General features: G+C 50.7%; 1 long non-coding RNA gene across 1 annotated transcript; it reads left to right on the top strand.

The window, feature by feature from the left end:
• Positions 1–2938: 2938 nt before the first annotated feature.
• LOC144285493 (uncharacterized) lies at positions 2939–5983 on the top strand. The gene is made up of 3 exons (XR_013353769.1): positions 2939–3217; positions 3728–3804; positions 4494–5983. It is a non-coding gene; the product is annotated as an uncharacterized LOC144285493 (long non-coding RNA).
• The last annotated feature ends 6669 nt before the right edge of the window (positions 5984–12652 follow it).

Here is a 12652-nt window from a genome sequence, read left to right as displayed (position 1 = left end):
CACCTGTCCCAAGGCCCAGCACCTTCTCACGTGCCTACACCGGCCAGTGTTTGCTGGAATGGGGTGTGGGGAGGACAGGAACGGAGGCCTTGCAAGATGTGCATCTGGAAGACTCGTCTCCCCAAAGCAAGAGCCAACAGGCTGAAATCACTTGACAGGCTTGTGGCTGTCCTCGCCCAGGCTGGAGCGAGCTCGGGGTGTGTGTGTGTGTGCGTGTACAGAGAGCTCACTATTTTATTTGTTTTACATGTAAGGACTTGGAAACTTTAGAATCTGGAATTCAAACAGATGCCAAAACACGATGGAAAGAAATCCACTCTGCCGAAACCTGCAGAAGCAGCAGCAGCAGGAGCAGATCGTGCCAGGGCCGCAGGAGAGGGTGGGGTCGGGGCGAGGGGGCGAGGGGGCAAGAGGGGGCGAGCAGTGTGACAGTGCTGGTGGCGGCCTGTGGGCCAGAGTCACCTGCTAGCCGGGGGCACCGTCGCAGGGCACCTGCAGCGAGGGACACCCCGGCGTCGTCAGCCACGGAAGCAGGCTCAGGGCTGGCGCAGCGCGAGGGCGCTGCCGTCTTTGCGCCTTTGCTCCAAGTTGCTATAGTAACAACAAACACTTCTCTGTTTTGTTTTGTTTTTTTTAAAAAACAAGGGTTACAAAAATATTTGCCAAGATGTCCTTCTTGCACGTTGTAAAGCGTAGTAGTTGGCAGGTATGACCCACACCCTCTGCTGGGTCACCACAGTCCTCCTGATGCTCAAACATATATATATTTTCCCACTTTATGAGCAAATGTTACACAAATCTATAAACTTCACTTTATACAGATAAGGGCTATTCACCAAAAACTTTTAAATGATGATTAAAGATTAATAAAATTGGTATAAGGAATAGTTTTATAAAAACAACCATGTCCATGTGTTCAGGTGCTTACCTCATAAAGTCCATAAGGAGGAGATTTATATCTAGTGTGTGTACTAGTCTCCATTTTTTTGTTACCCTAGAGTTTCAAGCACACACACATTCATAGGCATGCACACATGTATGCATGCCACACATGTGCACACACGTACACATGCACACAAGCCATATACACGTACTCTCCAGAGGCAAAAGCAGTCTGTCCCTTCTGTGGTGACACACAAGCCAGATGAGTACTGGGCCCTCAGACTGGGGAGCCTACAGCAGAGTGCACTGGCCTGAGGCTCCGGCTCCCAGCTCCCAGTCTTCAACCCTTTCCTTTACAATCTGGCTTCATCGCACACCATGGAGGGGCCTCTCCAAGCTGCACATCACCCTTGTCCGCTGCCCAGCTGGCTGTGACCTCTTGGCCCAGGGGGTCACCCTGGTAGCACACAGAAGTGGGCTAAGCTCGTTGCCCCTAAGAATCCCATCAAGCCCATAAACAGCCTTTTCTTCCCCACTTTCTCCTGGCCCTGGGTTCGCTACCTCTGAGAAGATGTAGACCATGAACAGCGTAGATAAAGCTGCTGCCAGTTGACGCCTGTACCCAATTAAACCCCAGACATCCGTAACAAGTGTGTGTGCCTGAAGTGTAGATAGATGTGTCTGCGTGTGCAGTTCCTACACCTGTACATGCAGCACACAGAAACACTTGTTACTCTTTCTATGACTTGGGCGCCTGCGTGTGTTTGCTGTCACGAGTATGAATTACCCATCCCTCCTGATCCTAGCAGAACCTAGCTGCCTGGCTACTCTTCTTTGTAGTTCATTGCTGCAAAGCCAGCTAAGCAACTGGTTTTTTAAAAAAATAATCACTCTAGCACTGTGTAGGCTGCATTATTACTTTCATCAGGAAAACAGCAAAAGCATCACTCAAGCAATGACTCCTTAGCAAGAACAAAGGTGTCAGAGACAGAGCTCCTAAGAAATCTAGCAGCTCCCCACCCCCCACTCCCAGGCAGAGGCCAGCGTGACTCTGCCTTCTGACCATGACAACAGGCTCAGACTGGGACCCCGGATCCCTGAGGACCTTCTTTGTGTCCTCAGGACCGTGCCTCCTTTGCAAGTAGGGTCCACTCTGGGAGGATGCCACTCACCCCCTGTGGGTCCTCGGGCCCCCTACTTGCCTGCTGTCCTTGCCCAGGCTGCGTCTGTGCCCCCAGGGCAAAGGGGAACCCAGAGAAGATGAGCAGGTGACCAGGGTTGTTGTGTTGGAGCCCACAGGGAACAGGGAACGGGGCTAGAATCCCAGAGGAGATGCTGGGGACAGGATGGTGTGGGGACAGCTGGCAGCCTGCTGCATGAGCTCCCCCTCTTCCCACACGTGGTGACAGGTAGCTTGTCCATCAGCCATCGGCCACACGGCTTGCACACCCAGAAGACTCTTTTCCACTCCTTTTCATGGGGGTCACTCCTGGGCTTACACAGTTGCAGGGACCTTAGCCAGAACACAGAGCGGCCGCCAGGGGCGAATGTTCATGAGGGAAGCCTTTGGGATGCCCTGTGACCCCACTCTACATAGCAGAGATCCTCAGAGCTCAGCTCTCAAGTGCAGTCTGGGCAGTCTTGAAACACCTTGATGTTCACCTGTGCGCACACACATGCACACACACACACACCTGACACCCTCGTCTCCCTCCAAGCCCAACCTCTGACACTCCAGCACGACGGCATTTTATTCATTAAAAGGAACAAAGATCGGATTTCCTCCTGTTTTAAAGACTTGTTGAGAATCCAAGGACAGTTTACTGAGAGATGACCTGGGTGCTGCCCAGTGATCTCTGGGCTGCTTCTCTGGCCGTGAGGACCTAGTGATCACTAAGGAAGGCAATGGACACCGGAAGGCCCCGCTCTTGTCACCTGCGGCCGTCTCATCTAGGACAGACACTCTCCTATGAGGTCAAGATGGGGGGCAGGGTCAAGATCCTTATCTGTCATGGATGGAATCAGAACACAACACAAAGCTAGCTAGATGAATGTGAAAGTGCTCACGCGGTAACGAATGAGAGCCTTCTGTGCTCTGAGCACCAACCCTTACCTAGGACGTGAATGTGTAACTCTCGATGCGAAAGCAAGCCATTCACTCCCCACAATTGACCTGGGAGACCATAATTACCAGTATTGTCTCTGTTTTACAAATGAGAAAACTGACTCACTCGTTGGTTGTGGCGAATTGGGGTCAATGTATTCAGCAAAGCAGTGCACATTTCCAGGTATAGCCTCAAAATGTCAGACTTGTTTGCAGGTTGGAAGAGCAGAGGTGAGTGGGAGCCCTCGGTCGGCAGCTTTAGCCACACACCGTTCCCAGGCGAGTTATGAAGCATCACAGGGACACATTGGGGACAGAGCAGTATGTTCCTAACATCCCTGTCAGTCCCGATGGCTGGACCGCCCTGACCCGGGCTGGTTGGGTCTGGACACCAGCAGGGCCAGGCTCTTCTCCGTGAGGCCCCGGCACACATCTCCATCACCTGCACTGTGTCTGCTCAGGGCAGGCCAGGAATACCACCATCCCACCAGCCCCATCCTCTGAACTTAGAAATCTAACATTATCTTTGGAAATACGCAATGGACACCAGAAAATTGTGTTTGCCAACTTGGAGCATGGATTTCACTCCCCCTATGTTTCAGAGATCATAGACTGATCTCCATTTTAAGGAAAGAAATTGAACAATTGGCCAAGAATTTCTGTTATTTGATTATTGAACTTCCAGAAGATTTAGGACAGGACTTGGAGAATATAAATACGATGTCCACATTTTTATTTCAGGAATGTGCCTATTTTAGGAAGTAGAAGACACCTCTCTACAAGTTAGGGGAGAAGTATAATGGTCTCAAGTCGACTTGGTAGGTCCACATCTCAGTTAATCCTGCAGACAGCTTGGGCGACGATGAGTCAGGATGGTGGACAGACGTCTGTCCTGGGGGCACCATCGAATGACAGGGGCAGTAGCCTCGTTCTAGCGGAGACACAGGGCTTGAGGAGGCCTTGGGGCTGACCAGGTGCTCATCCAAGCCAGAACAGGGATTCTGAGCAGAGGGCAGGCTGGACACGCCGGGGTCAGCAGCCTGGGGAAGAGGAGCGCAGGGGAGCAACAGCAAGCATCCGTGAGGGTGGGGGACCGACCCTTACCCCCTGAGTGCATCCCCAGGTCTGCTGCACCGTGCAAGAGGCTTTTTCCTTGTGCTCACACAACATGAGAACTGAGTTTGTTCTGAAACCCCTCTCACCTCCAGGGTTCCAGGGGTGGGTCTCCATTCCTTGCCACAGAAAGAGCCCTAGAGAAATGGGGGTGTGTGGGAGGTTTCCCGTAACCATGGCTTTCCCAGTGAATGCTTGCTCTTCACGCAGGCATGGAAGGCAGGTAAGTATGAGGTGCAGGCATGGGCATGCTCAGGACCAGGAAAGCAGGCTGATGGGGGTCTCTCTGCTGCTGCCTCCATGGCAGGGATCTTGAACTGGTGCAAGCATTTGTAACTCACTTTTTCCCTATTTGCAAATAAAACTGGCACTTCCTACTCCATTTATTCTGCAGGGACCTTAATGGAACGTGATCACAATCCGAGATCTGAGGCCTAGAAGCAGCTGCCACCAAAGAGCTCCTGTTGGAACCACTGATGTGGGAACAGGTAGGCCACACTGTCATGGAGGGGACGCAGGGCAGCCAGCTACAGGGGGACCTCCGTGCCGGGGTCACCGGGAGGCCAAGATCGACAGCACAGAACCTCTCGCGATGGAAGCCAGGAGTGTCGTCCAGCACGGTCTTCTCCATCTGGGACCACAGAGAGGTTTTCCCACCAGGCACCTTTCTTGTCCTGATGCCCTTGCCTTATGACAACGCTCTTCCTCCTCTCGTTGCCTGGTTGGTGTTTCAAGTGTGGGAGCCCAGAACTGAGAGCATAATGGTTGCCTTTGCAAGGAGTAGGACAGTCCCGTGAATGGCAGTCATAGAGATCCATTTGGAAGGAGGAAAAGAATGAAAGAGCATTTTGTCCGGTCTCCTAGAAAGCTCGGGGCTATGTTGCTGACAAGCCGTGGGAAGTGAGAGGTAAGCGAGGTCTCCACGCCCCGACTCCAGGGCAGCTTGTACCCACGATGACACGCAGGGGGCCTGCACCGTTGACTCCCAACAATAAATGCTTCACCTCGGGAAATGGCATCGTTGCCATTTGAGCAGCTTTGCTGCATCATCAGGAGCATCTTTCCAGTGCTAACTGTGGGTTATGATGTGTTTCTGTGGCGGGTCCAGAAACAGTCACTTAAGCAGGTCACAGTCTGAGCACAGAAGGTGTCACATCTAACCCAAGACCGGTCTTCACTTTCCTGCTCACTGATGGACACGGGTCACTTTTTAAGCTATTAGGTTAAGATCTTCACACTCAATCATTCTATCAGTCACACGGGTCATATATATCTGGATATGTGTATTTTTATAATCTCTAGGGGTGTCTTCTTTTACCTAGTCTTTGGAGATGCTACCCTGGGTCAGGTGCCCAGGTGTCTTATTTCTGGCCCTATTATTGGAGTCATGGAGTTACATTTTGATAATCTTTCTTTTTTAAGGAAGAGACTTTTTAGTCTACACTTACATTTGGGACAGTATCTCACACAGACGACGTGAGTGAGAAAACACATTTTATGCTTATCTGGAATGTTGACCAAAGTCCCCACTGCAAACTCAGAAAAATGGCCATGTGTCTACAAACAGCTGCTCCAGAGTGTGTGCTACCCCGAGTGCACCTTCGCGCCTGCGAGCCCCTCCAGTGGGCTTCTGCACCTGCAAGCACCCCAAGTGCGCCTCTGCATCTGCAAGTCCTGGAACCGGAGCCCCCGAGTGCGCCTCCACGTCCACGAGTCCCCGATCCCAACGCTCCGGCTCCCCCTGCGCGGGTGATATGCAGGCCCTGGAATCACGGATGCGGGAACTATTGCCTGCAACATGGAGCACTCCAGATGGAGAGCAGTCTGTCCCAAATATTTCTTGTGTGGGAGGGGGAAGCTCCAATTGTGCAAGTGTAAACAAAGGATAGGAAAAAGAAAAGGAAGGGAAGGAGGAAAGAAGGAGGGAGGGAGGGAGGAAGGAAGGAAGGAAGGAAGGAAGGAAGGAAGGAAGGAAGGAAGGAAGACGAAGGAGGGAGACAGGAGGGAAGGAGGGAGGAGGGAGTTGTGCTTTCATATTTTTATAGACCTATGTGGTCCCTGGGAAGGGTTTAAATCCTGAATTAAGAAAAAAAAATACCTGCCAGTGAAGAAATGACTAGGGCTACTTTTGGCCTGAAACCTAATACCTGGGGTTTTTGTTAAATCCGTTAAATGGATTCTGGACCACATTCCAGCATGGGGGTGGGCTTCCTCCCACAGCAAGCAGGGGGGAGGGGGGGCCTACAATTTAGTTGTGACAGCGTCTGCCTGGAGACAGGGTGGACCCCACAGCCCCACAGGATGGCCAAGACCAAGTCCAGGCTGTCACCTGTGCTCTCGACCCGCTGGCTGCAAATCAGAGGTTCCCACGACCCCCTCCTTGGGCTCAATTAATTTGCAAGAGTGGCTCATGGATCTCAGGAAACCAGTTTAGTCACTAAATTACCGGTTTATTACAAAGAATATTAAAGGATAGGAATTGACTGCCAGATGAAGAGATACACGGGGCGAGGTCCTGAACAAAGGAGCTTCTGTCCCCGTGGAGTTCGGGGGCCGGCTTGGTGCACATAAACTCTCGCTGTCTCCCCTCAGGGAAGTTCTCTGCACCCTGTCCTGTTGGCTCCCGTGGAGACTTCGTCACACGCACAGGAGCAGCCAAACCATTGGCCACTGGCTGAGTCAACCTCCCCCCAGCTGGCTCCCCACTGGGTCCCCTGGCAACCAGCCCCCCACCCCATCGACCCAAACCCTGCCATGGAGGAGAGGGCTGGTTACAAACAACAAGACACCCACTCCAGCTTTGTGGCTCCACGGCCGTTTTAGGAACCGAGGACAGGAGACCAAATGACAGGACTCAAGATGCTCCCCTGTCCTGTTGCCCAGACAAGCCCAGGGTTTCAGGAGCTGATGGACTTGGACCAAACAGACCAAACAGCTCTGAGGAATGGACTTAGGCCACCTGGATGACAAATGCACATTTCTTACCAGTTACAACATCCTACCTCAAGGTGCAGGGTCACAGGCACGTCGCCCTGCGGGACACTCAGGCTGTCATACGATTTTGCCCACCAGAAGCACATACTTGTGGGAAGAAAACCATGTGCAGTTAGAATTTAAATCTATGGGGACAAACATTCTTGATGAGCCATGTGGGGAAGTGTGAGGGCTGCCATCGACACCCCCGCCCTCAGCCAGGTGGGAGGGCCTCCTGTGACACGGGCCACAGCCACCCGACAGGTGCACGTCCCGGTGAGCACTGCCTCCCTCCGGCTCACTTCCTGCTGGGATTGGTCCCCACGGCCGCTGCGATGTTTCTATGTCAGCAGGGCTGCGTGTGTTTAATGAGTCACTTATGAGGGCTCTTGAGCTGGTCCTGAGGACCCAGTGTGACTGCAGGCGGCAGTGGGGACGGGCGGTCCTGTCCAAGTACCTTGATCAGGTCACAGAAAGCAGCTCTAGAGTCATTGGTGAAACCCCCAAAGGTGCTTGACTAATCGTCCTAGAAATTAAATTGCTTCCTTGCTTCCCCTGCCCCCACAAGGAAGGCAAGTTTCCTGGCTCCTGCTAATTTCCCCTTTGACCTCAGAGCAGAAACAGCACATTAACCACCTTGAGGCCTGGACCCCCACCAAGGCACCAGGGAGGCTTGACTGTGGGTCTGTTCTGTCAGAGCTCTCCAAGACGCCTCCCAAGGGGTGAGAAGCCACAGGCCTCCTTGCAGGCGCGAGGAGATGCACCCCGGAAGCAGGTGATGGTGGGGAGCCCACCCGACGCTTGGCTTTCACCCATGAGCCTGAGCAAGGCCTCTGGCTGCCACGCTCCATGCGTGGACGGCTCCGTCCCCCGGCCACCCTCTGCCATCACTCAGGTGGGACTCAGGGCTTGGGCTTGGACCCACACAAGGCCATTGCTCGCAGACTTGCCAACACCAGCACCGGCGTCCATGGTGCATCTGGCGCTGATGTGTTAGCCTGTGTCCTCCTTCCTCTGTCACTCTGCCACAGAGTGGGGGGGACCATACTCCTCTGCCTCTCCCAAGGCTTGCTCTCTCTGACCTCCAGCGCCTATTTTATCGCTAATGTGTTTTAAGTCTGTGCACCAGCAACACGCTCCAAAGAGCTTCAGATGCCAGGACACAGCTGGACAGGCAGATGGACAACAAAACATGGGTAACTTCCCACCACATTCGTTCAACCAGGGCCACCACACGCCCAGCCCAGCCCCGGGGGCAGTGGGCAGTTCTCATCCATGGTCAGGCATGTTAGTCCACAAGCATTCATGACAACTCCACCAGAAATGGTTGGTTCTGCCCCATTTTACACAGCAGGAACCAGACACAAAAAGGTTATGCAACCACCCAAGGTCCCACAGCAGGCGAGGGGCTGAGACGAGCTTCAAACACAGCCCACCTGCCTCTTAGACCCTTGTTCTGGAGCATACCCAGCCTGGTGTGGTGACTGTGAGCACGTGTGTGCTCGTGTGTGTGCATGCGTGTACATGTGTGTATGTGCGTGTCGTGTGAAATTATATTCCAGGATGAAAGGAAATTCCCGATCCTGGCTTAATATTTTTAAGAGGAAAGGAGGTATATTTGAGGCCCTAATAAACCATGTATTTAAACAATAAACGTATTTTACCTTAAGGGTCTTCAGTTTCGCAAAAATAAAGGAAAACAGAGTTAGAGATAGCTTCCCCTAGTTCAGAATTCAGTAGTTTGTATCATTGTGATTAAGAAAGGTGATGCATAGATACCTTGTTTCTAAATCATTTGACTTCTTGGTTCTTTGTTTTAAATGTCTTTCTATCAGAATATCACACCCTTGGAGTTTGAACAATTCTAGAGGCTTTACTGTGTTACAGAGGGATCCTTCAAAAGTGAGCGCGGCCAGCTGTGCAAGGAGGAGCTGCACACCGAGCCTCACACACCAGGGGCTGCCAGGCTCCTGTTTGCTCAGGCTGCCAAGCCCCCGTCCACCCGGCCACACCCCAAGCAAAGTAGTGTTTTCTGAAACACAGGAAAGTTGTGTCACATCAGCACATGTGTGCTCACATGCGTGTGGTGCATGTGTGTGGGCATACGTGTCTGTGTATGAATGCACGCGTTGGGCTGTCTTCATTCTTTGGCCTTTATGATGCCTGCTTCTAGAAAGAGTTCGTAAATTTTATTTTGTAACGAAGTCAGTGAATATTACCAATTAAAGTTGTAAAACACTGAAAACAATGAGGAAAGTAAAAATTACCTACAATCCCATCAATGGGATGTATTTACAAAACGGTGACATTTTGGTGTAAGTAGAGTGTGCATGCTATTGTGTGTGTGTGTGGTGAACAGGGCATAGGCTTTCGTGGATACATGAAGATAGAGCCATGTCGTGTGTGCGTGCATGTGTGCATGTGTGTGCATGTGATGAACAGGTCATAGGCTTTTGTGGATACATGAAGATAGAGCCGTGCCATGTGTGTATGTACATGTGTGCACATGTGTGTGCATGTGATGAGCAAGTCATAGGGTTTCATGGACAAGTGAAGATGGAGTCATGTCGTGTCCTGTGTGCTCATGTGTGTGCATGTGATAAACAGGTCATAGGCTCTTGTGGATACATGAAGATAGAGCCATGCCATGTGTGTATGCACATGTGTGTGCATGTGTGTGCATGTGATGAGCAGGTCATAGGGTTTCATGGACACATGAAGATGGAGCTACATCATGTCATGTGTGTTCCTGTGTGTGCATGCACTCACTACTCCCAGACTGCTGTGTGCAGCGTGGTGTCCTGAGGAACACCCACACTGACTTTAGAAGCTGTGTGTATTATGTGACACATATCACAGATGGAATAGTAAGTAGGTATGATTCAGTCCGCTGTTTCAGTATTATTGATAATGCTAAGGCATTTCCTTATAACAGAGTATAAATTCCTTACAAGAATTACAATGAAAAATATTATATTTTTTAGGAGCTGAATTTCCTGCATTCAGGAAATTTGTTGCAGGCAAAACTAACCTGAAAACTCTGCCTGGCACCAATGCCTCAACTCAGGCTTTCCAGTTACGGTCTCTCAGCACTCCAGCATGGCACTCAGTGCACAGAGTTATTAAATCTGTTCATTGCTCATTTGGCCCCAGAACAGCACAGGGGTTAGGGGCGCTGACCCCCTGCATACTCAAAAATCCACATGTTCCTTTTGAATCCTCCTCAAAACTTAATTACTACAGCCTAGTGTTGACCAGAAGACTTAACCCATAACATAAACAGTAGATTAACACATATTTTGTAAGGCATATGTATTATACACTGTAGTCTTACAATAAAGTAAGCTAGAGAAAAGAAAATGTCATTGAAGAATCATCAGGGAGAGAAAATCATTCACAGTGCTGTCCCGTATTTATCAAAAAAAAAAAAAACAAACAAACCCACAAACTTCCACATACAAGTGGACCTGCACAATTCAAACCCATGTTGTTCAAGGGTCAGCCACAGGCTGTCACTGCATGAGGGCAGGAACCAAGCATCCTTTTCTCTGCTCTATCCCAGTGTCTATGATTGGGAAACTGAGTAACAGATGTTTAATTCATACATGTGTTCAGCCGATCGGCATCAAGGGCTATCACTGCAGATGAGGCAGGGCACAGAAGAGCATCCCTACTTCCCATCAGGCTGGGAGAGAGAACACACACGCACAGGTGTGTATCCACATGTACACGGCGTAGATGTCACAAAGAAAGATGAGCATAGCAAGGGGGGCAGCAACGGGAGCTGGGGTGGAAAGATCTAAGGACCACAGTGAACGGAAGGGTGCTCTGTGCTCATCGGCTGGACACTTACTATTATAGAGACAGTGATTATTGTCCAAGATGAACTAAAATCAACAAAATGATTCTACATTTGCAGAAATGCAAAAGGCAGACCCGAAATTCATATGGAATTTGAAGAGACCCCCTAAAGTCAAAATAACCCTAAAGGAGAAAAAGTTGGAGGACTCATGTTTCCTGAGTTCAAAACTTACTACAGTGCTACAGTAACCGAAATAGTGTGGTACTGGGGAAAGACATACATTGGTATAAATATAATGAATAGAAACAATGGCATATAAAGTGATGGGACAGGAGTGAGAGTCCAGAGATAAACCTGCACATCTATGGACAATTGATTTTCAACAAGGTGTTATGACCGTTCAGTGGGAAACCAACAGCCTGCAGAACACACGGTTCTGGGCCCGTGGACATGTGCACACGTGCACGAGCACTATTGTGTACTTATCTCCACCACATCCAAGCTCCCACTCAAGGTGAGTCAGACCTGGGGCACCTGGGGGTCAAGTCCATTGAGCGTCCAGCTCTCGGTTTTGGCTCAGGTCCTGAGCTCAGGGTCCTGGGATCAAACCTGACATCACGCTCCGTGTTCAGTGGGGAGAGTCTCCTTCTCCCTCTCCCTCTGCCCCCAATCCTGCTCAAAATCTCTCACTCCCAAATACATAAATAAAATCTTCAAAAGAAAAACCAAACCACAAAAGTTTAAAGTGGGCAAAGGATACAAATGGACATTTCTCTGAAGGAGACACACAGATGGCCAACAGGCCCATGGAAATACGCTCAGCATCATTGATCGTTAGGGAAATACTCGTCCAAACCACAGTGAGACACCATGTTATACCCACTAGGATGGCCGCAATCAGGAAAATGGGAAATAACAAGTGTTGTGGAGGAAAAATGGGAAACTCCCCCCTCCCCCATACATAATGACGGAATCTAAGATAGTACAACCACTTTCAAAAATAGTTTGATGGCTCCTCAGAAAGTAAATATAGAATGACCATATGGCCCAGCAAGTCAACTCGTATGAATCGTGTTAAAGGGACGGCCAGGTTAGAGCTAGAGCTGCCTGCAAGGAGAAGATTCTGGAAACTCAGGGAGAGGTTGTTGTAAAGAGCTCTCCACGTCATGCAAGAATCTTATGCCACAGGAAGTAACCGCTCAAGGAGGCGGTGTTCCTGGTGGCCCCGCGTTAGGAGCACTGCTCTGGGGGCGAGTGGAGGGTCATCGGGGAGGAGGAGCACTGCGGCAGAGGCCAGGGAGGAGGCAGGACTAGTTCAGGAGGATGGTCCACTGACCCAGAGGCCACGGTAGCAGAAGGAGGACCTGAATCCAAGCAATGGTCAAGAATCGGAGCACGAGGACCCAGCGTGTCACCAACAAGGCCTCATCCCGCCCGACGTGCACACAGTCCGTGCTCTGTGCATGCTGGCATCACTGACGCCGCTGTTTAGAGCAGATGGGCTCATGCACAAGGAGGACAGCACTGCTGTGGCATTTCTAGTCAGAAATGCAATACCAGTGAAATCGCATTCTTCCTCACGCTTCTGGACAGTTCCATCCTGGGAGCACAGGTTGTGAGATGAAGTAAGTCGAATCTGTCACAGAAATGGTCTGTAAGGAGAGAAGATGGTGGGGACAAGGGTCTATTTGATGGTGTGACTTGCCAGGACCCTGCTGCCCCCGCATGTGTCCCCAGAACTGATGCATGCTCTGGAATATGCGCCTATCACGTCCAGT

This window comes from Canis aureus, chromosome 1 (assembly GCF_053574225.1).
Source record: "Canis aureus isolate CA01 chromosome 1, VMU_Caureus_v.1.0, whole genome shotgun sequence".
Lineage (NCBI taxonomy): Eukaryota > Metazoa > Chordata > Mammalia > Carnivora > Canidae > Canis > Canis aureus.
The sequence above is the reverse complement of the archived record's forward strand: the minus strand, read 5'-3'. Positions and strand labels throughout refer to the sequence as shown.